The sequence below is a fragment of the Macaca mulatta genome, chromosome 9 (assembly GCF_049350105.2).
Source record: "Macaca mulatta isolate MMU2019108-1 chromosome 9, T2T-MMU8v2.0, whole genome shotgun sequence".
Lineage (NCBI taxonomy): Eukaryota > Metazoa > Chordata > Mammalia > Primates > Cercopithecidae > Macaca > Macaca mulatta.
The window spans coordinates 52,001,918-52,011,926 of NC_133414.1; the positions used below are offsets into that span (position 1 = coordinate 52,001,918).

The 10,009-nt window shown below is 40.6% G+C and overlaps 1 pseudogene; it reads right to left on the reverse strand.

The window, feature by feature from the left end:
• Nucleotides 1-450: 450 nt before the first annotated feature.
• On the reverse strand, nt 451-1,603 carry LOC114669924 (KATNB1-like protein 1 pseudogene; annotated as a pseudogene).
• Nucleotides 1,604-10,009: the final 8,406 nt, after the last annotated feature.

Sequence of the window (10,009 nt, forward strand, 5' to 3'; positions counted from 1 at the left end):
TGTATGTGTTCAAGTTGACAAGGGGTGGACTTGTGATCATTAATACTGAGTGTCAAATTGATTGGATTGAATGACACAAAGTATTCATCCTGGGTGTGTGTGTCTGTGAGGAGAGGGTGTGTGTGTTGCCAAAGGAGATTAACATTTGAGTCAGTGGGCTGGGAAAGGCAGATTCACCCTTAATCTGGGTGGGCACAATTGAATCAGCTGCCAGCACGGCTAGAATATAAGCAGACAGAAAAATGTGAAAACAAAGGCTGGCTTAGCCTCCCAGTCTACATTTTTCTCCCATGCTGGATGCTTCCTGCCCTCGAACATTGAACTCCAAGTTCTTCAGTGTTGGAACTTGGACTGGCTCCCCTTGCTCCTCAGCCTGCAGATGGCCTATTGTGGGACCTTGTGATCGTGTGAGGTAATAATAAACTCCGCTTTATATATGTATTTATTCCATTAGTTCTGTCCCTCTAGAGAGCCCTGACTAATACAATATTCTTCAAATTTGCTTGTAAGTATTAACTTTACTAGAGGCAACAAGTCTACACAGCAGCAAAGTGAGATACATTGTTTTTCTTCTGTAAACTATTGGTAGGCACAGGAAGGCAATCTACCACAATGCCAAGATCTTCCATCCTTAACAAATAAGCTACACGTTCCTTTATATGTCTATTTCTACAGAAAATTAAGGCTACATTCCGTCTCAAATTTCTTCTGAACAAAACTTGGGCCATTTTTCAAGGTCCAGAGAAAACTTAGAAAAATGGAGTTAATCAAATATGTTCAACCATTATGACATCGTTTTTCAGGCAGGAGGCCTGCACAAGCCATTTCATTTTCTTCATTTGCAATGTCACAGCCCCCACTTCTATGGGACTCTTGCTTTTCTGTAACATGAATTTGGAAAGGGGTGATAAACTTTCTTTCTCTCATAGATCACTTTACAGAGTTTATCTGGGCTTTTCACAGCTTCTCCAACTGTTCTATTTATGTAAGCAGACAACTGTTTTGGAGATTTCTTAACCTCCTTCATGTTCTTATTAGTCATATTCTCTCTTTTTTTTTTTTTCCTAGAAAGGTCAATAAAATGATCCTCAATATTATCACAAAAGTTCCATTTTTTTTTTTTTTTTAACATTGTGGGTCTCATATTCCATAATCTCTTAAGTACTGGTGCTTCATGGTACCTGGTGCCTGAGCCCAGGCTGGGCGCTAAAGATTTGTGCCCGGCAGACAGCCTAGAGTGTCCCTGGGCTTCTAGGTGCAGTCCTACTTGGGGCCATTCAAATGCATCCACCAGTATATTTTTAAATAATTACATACATTCACACGTGGTAAATGTGTGTTTCTGAAGCATTTTATTTGATATCACTCTAGGCTCACTCACCACTTAGGTTTATTAGATGTCATAAGGGTGTGAAGTTTATATGAATAATTTTTTGTTGGTGGTGGTGGTGTTTTGTTTGTTTGTTTTTGAGATGGAGTCTTGCTCTGTCACCCAGGCTGGAGTGCAATGGCACAATCTTGCTCATTCCAAAGTCTGCCTCCTGGGTTCAAGTGATTCTCCTGCCTTACCCTCTTAGCTGGGATTACAGGTGCCTGCCACCACATCCGGCTAATTTTATTTCATTTTATTTTATTTTTTTTATAGAGATGGGATTTCACCATGTTGGTCAGGCTAATCTTGAATTCCTGACCTCAAGCAATCCACCCACCTTGGGCTCCCAAAGGGCTGGGATTACAGGCATGAGCCACTGTGCCCAGCCGAATAGCTGTTTTTAGGATGGAAATTTCATGTCTTCATTGGCATCTTCACAGATTTACTTTACACAGTACATTTTGAAATCTGTCTTTTGTTTTATGATCAAAATATATACTTATAGATATTGGGAACATATCTTTTAGGTTGCTGCAAAAGTAAGTGTGCGTTTTACCATTAACTTTTGAACCAGAAGATGAAGACCTATTTGCAACGCTTGTTAGTAAATCAGAATTGAATAAAGCACATGTTTTTGAAGTCACAGAAGCTCGAAAAAGTGTGCCTCTCTTGATCCGCAGACTGCACTCATCTGTACCTATAGGACTTTATTTTCCTTCATTCTTATAATTTTAATTCATTATTCATCTGTTTAAATAAGTATCCTCATTAGAATTACCTGTGTTGAAATTTGCAGCCATTTACTTTCTCTTTCCAGTCTAAAGAAAAGAAATATATCTCCATTAGTATAAAATTCAATATGTGTCAATTGTGAAAAATGGCTGTCTTGAAAACGGATATCCTCTTATATCATAATAGGCATAGAGTGTCTACAAAGTTTAGTACAATTCTGCTGCACACCTATAATACAGTTTTGAACCTCTCTTCTAGAACTGTATCAACCACCAGGACACAGACCTAGAGATTTTTTGGGAGCAATGTCACTTTTAGGAAAGATGTAAGAAATGGCAGAGGGGAGAACCAGGGGAAGATAGTTGTCTCTCATGTGGAGGTTTCCATTTGCTGTGTGAGGCTCTTAGTGATAGAGTCAGGTTCAAAGTCTAGGAACGAGGTTGTGGCGCTCTTTAACTTAGGATTATCCCCATAGTAGAAATGAAAATGGAGCGGTTGACATAACTGCTGTGACTTAACTAGAGTCCCATGATGAGGAGCGATGCAGTCACCATTGCAGGGCAGGCCCATTCTCTTTCTACTGTATTACCTGGAGGAAGTAGCCAAGCAGGATGTGAAATATACACCCCCTGGGAGCAAGAAAACTCAGAGGCCAGGTCTGTGCCAGAATCACGTAATTTTTTTTTTTTATTATTATACTTTAAGTTCTAGGGTACATGTGCACAATGTGCAGGTTTGTTACATATGCATACATGTGCAAGTTGGTGTGCTGCACCCATTAACTCGTCATTTACATTAGATATATCTCCTAATGCTATACCTTCCCACTTCCCCATCCCCACAATAGGACCCGGCGTGTAATGCTCCCCTTCCTGTGTCCAGGTGATCTCATTGTTCAGTTCCCACCTATGAGTGAGAACATGCGGTATTTGGTTTTCTGTTCTTGCGAAAGTTTGCTGAGAATGATGGTTTCCAGCTGCACCCATGTCCCTACAAAGGACATGCAGAAGCTCTTTAATTAGATCCCATTTGTCAATGTTGGCTTTTGTTGCCATTGCTCTTGGTGTTTTAGACATGAAGTCCTTGTCCATGCCTATGTCCTGAATGGTATTACCTAGGTTTTCTTCTAGGGTTTTTATGGTTTTAGGTCTAACATTTAAGTCTCTAATCCATCTTGAATTAATTTTCGTATAAAGAATAAGGAAAGGATCCAGTTTCAGCTTTCTACTTATGGCTAGGCAATTTTCCCAGCACCATTTATTAAACAGGGAATCCTTTCCCCATTTCTTGTTTTTGTCAGGTTTGTCAAAGATCAGATGGCTGTAGATGTGTGGTATTATTTCTGAGGGTTCTGTTCTTGCCCATTGGTCTATATCTCTGTTTTGGTACCAGTACCATGCTGTTTTGGTTACTGTAGCCTTGTAGTATAGTTTGAAGTCAGGTAGCGTGATACCTCCAGCTTTGTTCCTTTAGCTTAGGATTGTCTTGGCAATGCAGGGTCTTTTTTGGTTCCATATGAACTTTAAAGCAGTATTTTCCAATTCTGTGAAGAAAGCCATTGTTAGTTTAATGGGGATGGCATTGAATCTATAAATTACCTTGGGCAGTATGGCCATTTTCACTATATTGATTCTTCCTATCCATGAGCATGGTATGTTCTTCCATTTGTTTGTGTCCTCTTTTATTTCACTGAGCAGTGGTTTGTAGTTCTCCTTGAAGAGCTCCTTTACATCCCTTGCAAGTTGGATTCCTAGGTATTTTATTCTCTTTGAAGCTATTGTGAATGGGAGTTCATTCATGATTTGGTTCTCTGTTTGTCTGTTACTGGTGTATAAGAATGCTTGTAATTTTTGCACAATGATTTTGTATCCTGAGATTTTGCTGAAGTTACTTATCAGCTTAAGGAGATTTTGGGCTAAGACAATGGGGTTTTCTAAATATACAGTCATGTCATCTGCAAACAAGGTCAATTTGACTTCTTCTTTTCCTAACTGAATACTCTATTTCTTTCTCTTGCTTGATTGCCCTGGCCAGAATTTCCAACACTATGTTGAATAAGATTGATGAGAGAGGGCATCCCTGTCTTGTGCCAGTTTTCAAAGGGAATACTTCCAGTTTTCGCCCATTCAGTATGATATTGGCTGTGGGTTTGTCATAAATAGCTCTTATTATTTTGAGATACATTCCATTAATACCGAATTTATTGAGAGTTTTTAGCATGAAGGGCTGTGGAATTTTGTCAAAGGCCTTTTCTGCATCTATTGAGATAATCATGTGGTTTTTGTCTTTGGTTCTGTTTACATGCTGGATTGCATTTATTGATTTGCATATGTTGAACCAGCCTTGCATCCTAGGGATGAAGTCCACTTGATCATGGTGGATAAGCTTTTTGATGTGCTGCTGGATTCAGTTTGCCAGTATTTTATTGAGAATTTTTGCATCGATGTTCATCAGGGATATCAGTATAAAATTCTCTTTTTTGTGTGTGTGTCTCTGTCAGGCTTTGGTATCAGGATGATGTTGGCCTCGTAAAATGAGTTAGGGAGGTCTGATCTTAGTTATTTGTTGCCTTCTGCTAGCTTTTGAATGTGTTTGCTCTTGCTTCTCTAGTTCTTTTAATTGTGATGTTAGGGTGTCAATTTTAGATCTTTCCAGCTTTCTCTTGTGGGCATTTAGTGCTATAAATTTCCCTCTACACACTGCTTTAAATGTGTCCCAGAGATTCTGGTATATTGTATCTTTGTTCTCATTGGTTTCAGAGAACATCTTTGTTCTGCCTTCATTTCGTTATGTACCCAGTAGTCATTCAGGAGCAGGTTGTTCAGTTTCCATGTAGTTGAGCGGTTTTGATTGAGTTTCTTAGTCCTCAGTTCTAGTTTGATCGCACTGTGGTCTGAGAGACAGTTTGTTATAATTTCTGTTCTTTTACATTTGCTGAGGAGTGCTTTACTTCCAACTATGTGGTCAATTTTTGAATAAGTGCAATGTGGTACTGAGAAGAATGTATATTCTGTTGATTTGGGGTGGAGAGTTCTGTAGATATCTAGTAGGTCTGCTTGGTGGAGAGTTGAGTTCATTTCCTGGATATCCTTGTTAACATTCTGTCTCGTTGATCTGTCTAATGTTGACAGTGGGGTGTTGAAGTCTCCCATTATTATTGTATGGGAGTCTAAGTCTCTTTGTAAGTCTCTAAGGACTTGCTTTATGACTCTGGGTGCTCCTGTATTGGGTGCATATATATTTCGGATAGTTAGCTTTTCTTTTTTTTTTTTTTTTTTTTTTTTTTTTGAGACGGAGTCTTGCTGTGTCACCCAGGCTGGAGTGCAATGGCCAGATCTCGGCTCACTGCAAGCTCCGCCTCCCGGGTTCACGCCATTCTCCTGCCTCAGCCTCCCGAGTAGCTGGGACTACAGGCACCCGCCACCTCGCCCGGCTAGGTTTTTTTTTTTTTTTTTGTATTTTTTAGTAGAGACGGGGTTTCACCGTGTTAGCCAGGATGGTCTCGATCTCCTGACTTCGTGATCCACCCGTCTCGGCCTCCCAAAGTGCTGGGATTACAGGCTTGAGCCACTGCGCCCGGCCTAGTTAGCTCTTCTTGATGAATTGATTCCTTTACCATTATGTAAAGGCTTTCTTTGTCTCTTTTGATCTTTGATGCTTTAAAGTCTGCTTTATCAGAGATTAGGATTGCAACCCCTGCTTTTTTTTTTGTTTTCCATTTGCTTGGTAGATCTTCCTCCATCCCTTTATTTTGAGCCTATGTGTGTCTCTGCATGTGAGATGGGTCTCCCAAATACAGCAAACTTATGGGTCTTGACTCTTTATCCAATTTGCCAGTCTGTGTCTTTTAATTGGACCATTTAGTCCATTTACATTTAAGGTTAATATTGTTGTGTGTGAACTTGATCCTGTCATTATGATATTAGCTGGTTATTTTGCTCACTAGTTGATGCAGTTTCTTCCTAGCATCAATGGACTTTACAATTGGGCATATTTTTGCAATGGCTGGTATGGGTTGTTCCTTTCCACGTTTAGTGCTTCTTTCAGGATCTCTTGTAGGGCAGACCTGGTAGTGACAAAATCTCCAAGAATTTGCTTGTCTGTAAAGGATTTTATTTCTCCTTCACTGATGAAGCTTAGTTTGGCTGGATATGAAATTCTGGGTTGAAAATTCTTTTCTTTAAGAATGTTGAATATTGGACCCCACTCTCTTCTGGCTTGTAGAGTTTCTGCCGAGAGATCTGCTGCTAGTCTGATGGGCTTCCCTTTGTGGGTAACCCGACCTTTCTCTCTGGCTGCCCTTAACATTTTTTTCCTTCATTTCAACTTTGGTGAATCTGACAATTATGTGTCTTGGTGTTGCTCTTCTCAAGGAGTATCTTTGTGGCATTCTCTGTATTTCCTGAATTTGGATGTTGGCCTGCCTTACTAGGTTGGGGAAGTTCTCTTGGATGATATCCTGCAGAGTGTTTTCCAACTTGGTTCCATTCTCCCCATCACTTTCAGGCACACCAATCAGATGTAGATTTGGTCTTTTCACATAATCGCATACTTCTTGGAGGCTTTGTTCATTTCTTTTTACTCTTTTTTCTCCACAATTCTCCCTTCATTTCATTCATTTGATCTTCAATCACTGATACTCTTTCTTCCAGTTGATTGAGTTGGTTATTGAAGCTTGTGCGTTTGTCATGTATTTCTCGTGTTATGTTTTTCATCTCTAACAGTTCTTTTAAGGTCTTCTCTGCATTGATTATTCTACTTATCCATTCATCCATTCTTTTTTCAAGGTTTTTAATTTCTTTGTGCTGGTCACGTATTTCCTCCTTTAGCTCTGAGAAGTTTGACTGACTGAAACCTTCTTCTCTCAACTTGTCAAAGTCATTCTCCATCCATCCTTGTTCCGTTGCTGGCGATGAGCTGCGTTCCTTTGGAGGGGGAGGTGCATTCTGATTTTTTGAATTTCCAGCTTTTCTGCACTATTTTTCCCCATCTTTGTGGTTTCCTCTGCCTTTGGTTTTTGATGGTGGTGATGTACTGATGGGGTTTTGGTGTGGGTGTCCTTTCTGTTTGTTAGTTTTCCTTCTAACAGTCAGGACCCTCAGCTGCAGGTTTGTTGGAGTTTGCTTGAGGTCCACTTCAGACCCTGTTTGCCTGGGTATCAGCAGCGGAGGCTGCAGAAGATAGAATATTGCTGAACAGCGAGTGCTGCTGTCTGATTCTTGTTCTGGAAGCTTTGTCTCAGGGGTGTACCCCACCATGTGAGGTGTGAGGTGTCAGTCTGCACCTAGTGGATGTCTCCCAGTTAGGCTGCTCAGGGGTCAGAGACCCACTTGAGCAGGCAATCTTTCTGTTCTCAGATCTCAACCTCCGTGCTGGGAGACCCACTGCTCTCTTCAAAGCTATTCGACAGGGACATTTACCTCTGCCAAGGTTTCTGCTGCTTTTTGTTTAGCTATGTCCTGTCCCCAGAGAAGGAGTCTACAGAGGCAGGCCGGCCTCTTTGAGCTGCGGTGGGTTCCACCCAATTAGAGCTTCCTGGTGTTTTTGTTTACCTACTTAAGCCTCAGCAATGGCGGGCACCCCTCCCCCAGCCTTGCTGCCGCCTTGCAGTTAGATCTCAGACTGCTGTGCTAGCAATGAGGTAGGCTCCATGGGTGTGGGACCCTCTGGGCCAGGTGTGGGATATAATCTCCTGGTGTGCCATTTGCTAAGACCCTTGGTAAAGTGCAGTATTGGGGTGGGAGTTACCTGATTTTCCAGGTGTTGTGTGTCTCAGTTTCCCTTGGCTAGGAAAAGGAATTCCCTTCCCCCTTGTGCTTCCCAGGTGAGGTGATGCCTTACCCTGCTTCAGCTCTCACTGGTCGGGCTCACCAGCTGACCAGCACTGATTGTCTGGCATTCCCCAGTGAGATGAACCCAGTACCTCAGTTGAAAATGCAGAAATCACCTGTCTTCTGTGTCACTCATGCTGGGAGCTGGAGGCTGGAGCTGTTCCTATTTGGCCATCTTGGGCACGCCCCCAGCATCATGTAATTTTTTTCAAGTTACTTATTTTCTCTAAGACTGTTTTATCATCAGAATATGATACTCACCTTGTCCTGCTTTTTTCACATGTATCTTGTTGAAACAGAATGATAAACATGTGCAATCACTCTGAAAAGTGCTGGAAAAATAATATGATATGAAATATTTAATCTATTTTATAATGTCTTTTATTAAAAAATATTAGTAAACTTGAATATATGTTATGTAACACAATAATATGACTTAAAATAGCTAATATTTATTCAGGTATTACTGTATTCCAGGTGTTATTTTAAGATTTTATATAAATTAACTCATTTCTTTCAATCAATACCTTGAAATAGAAATAGTTACTATTATTTGCAATTTTATAGAGCATAGAGTAATTTGACCAAGTTCACACAGCTAGGAATTCCTAAAACTGGGAAGTGAAAACCAGAATATATAGTTTTAAACATTGTGTAACAAATAAGAAAATGCACAAATTCCTAATGCAATTCTTTCTTTTTTTTTTTTTGAGATGGAGTCTCGCTCTGTTGCCCAGGCTGGAGTGCAGTGGTGCCATCTCAACTCACTGCAAGCTCCACCTCTCAGGTTCATGCCATTCTCCTGCTTAGCCTCCTGAGTAGCTGGGACTACAGGCACCTGCTACCACGCTTGGCTAATTTCTTTGTATTTTAGTAGAGACATGGTTTCACCATATTAGCCAGGGTGGTCTCCATCTCCTGAACTAGTGGTCCACTCACCTTGGCCTCCAAAAGTGCTGGGATTACAGGTGTGAGCCACTGCGCCCCACCAATTCCTGGTATAATTCTTTATATAGTACATGTGCTCAAATATCTGTTCACCTTCCATTAAATTAGGATGATAAATGTGTTATAATGCTTCTGGAACATTGATTACTAACACTGTTTATTGTAACATTTAATCTGAATCACATGGGCCGGGCAGAACACATGGTAAACTTCTTTTCCTTATTAAAATCAAATCTCATCACTACAAAAAAGAAACATCATGAAATATAGGTGTAAAACTACATTACTTTAAAATAATAAAAATGTATATTTGTTAACAGTAAAAGATGTCATCCTTGAATTTTTCTCTTTTTTTTTTTTTGGAAACAGAATCTCACTCTGTCACACAGACTGGAGGGCAGTGGTGCTATCTCGGCTCACTGGCCCATTACAACCTCTGCCTCCCAGGTTCAAGCAATTTTACTGCGTCAGCCTCCCAAGTAGCTGGGACTACAGGTGCACGCAACTACGCTGGCTAATTTTTTGTATTTTAGTAGAGGTGGGGTTTCACTGTGTTGCCCAGGCTGGTCTCCAACTCCTAAGCTTAGGCAATCTGTCCACCTCAGCCTCCCAAAGTGCTAGGATTACAGGTGTGAGTCACCATGCCTGGCCCCTTGAAGTTTTTTAACATCATACTATGTATGCTAAAAGCTATTTACTTTTAGAATAGTTTTTCTTTGGGAATGACCATCAAGATTTTATTTAGTTTTAGCAAATATTTATTGAATGTTGATGGCACCAGGAACAGTTCTAAGTATTGCTGGTGAAGAGGTGATTAACATAAATCCCTTCTAATAAGATCTAATCTAATCAGAGAATCAGGAACAAGTCATTTAATACCATGTTGTTATTGCTGAATGGAAACAGCCCATATATGTGGCTATTCATTCAGTTTTTTGTGTGTTTGTTTTTTGTTTTGTGTTGGGAGCAGGACCCCAAACTCTGGTCATAAACTGGCCCCAAAACTGGTCATGAGCAAAATCTCTGCAGCACTATAACATGTTCACAATGGCCCTAATGCCCATGCTGGAAGATTGTGGGTTTACGGGAATGAGGGCAAGGAACACCTGGCCTGCCCAGGGCAGAA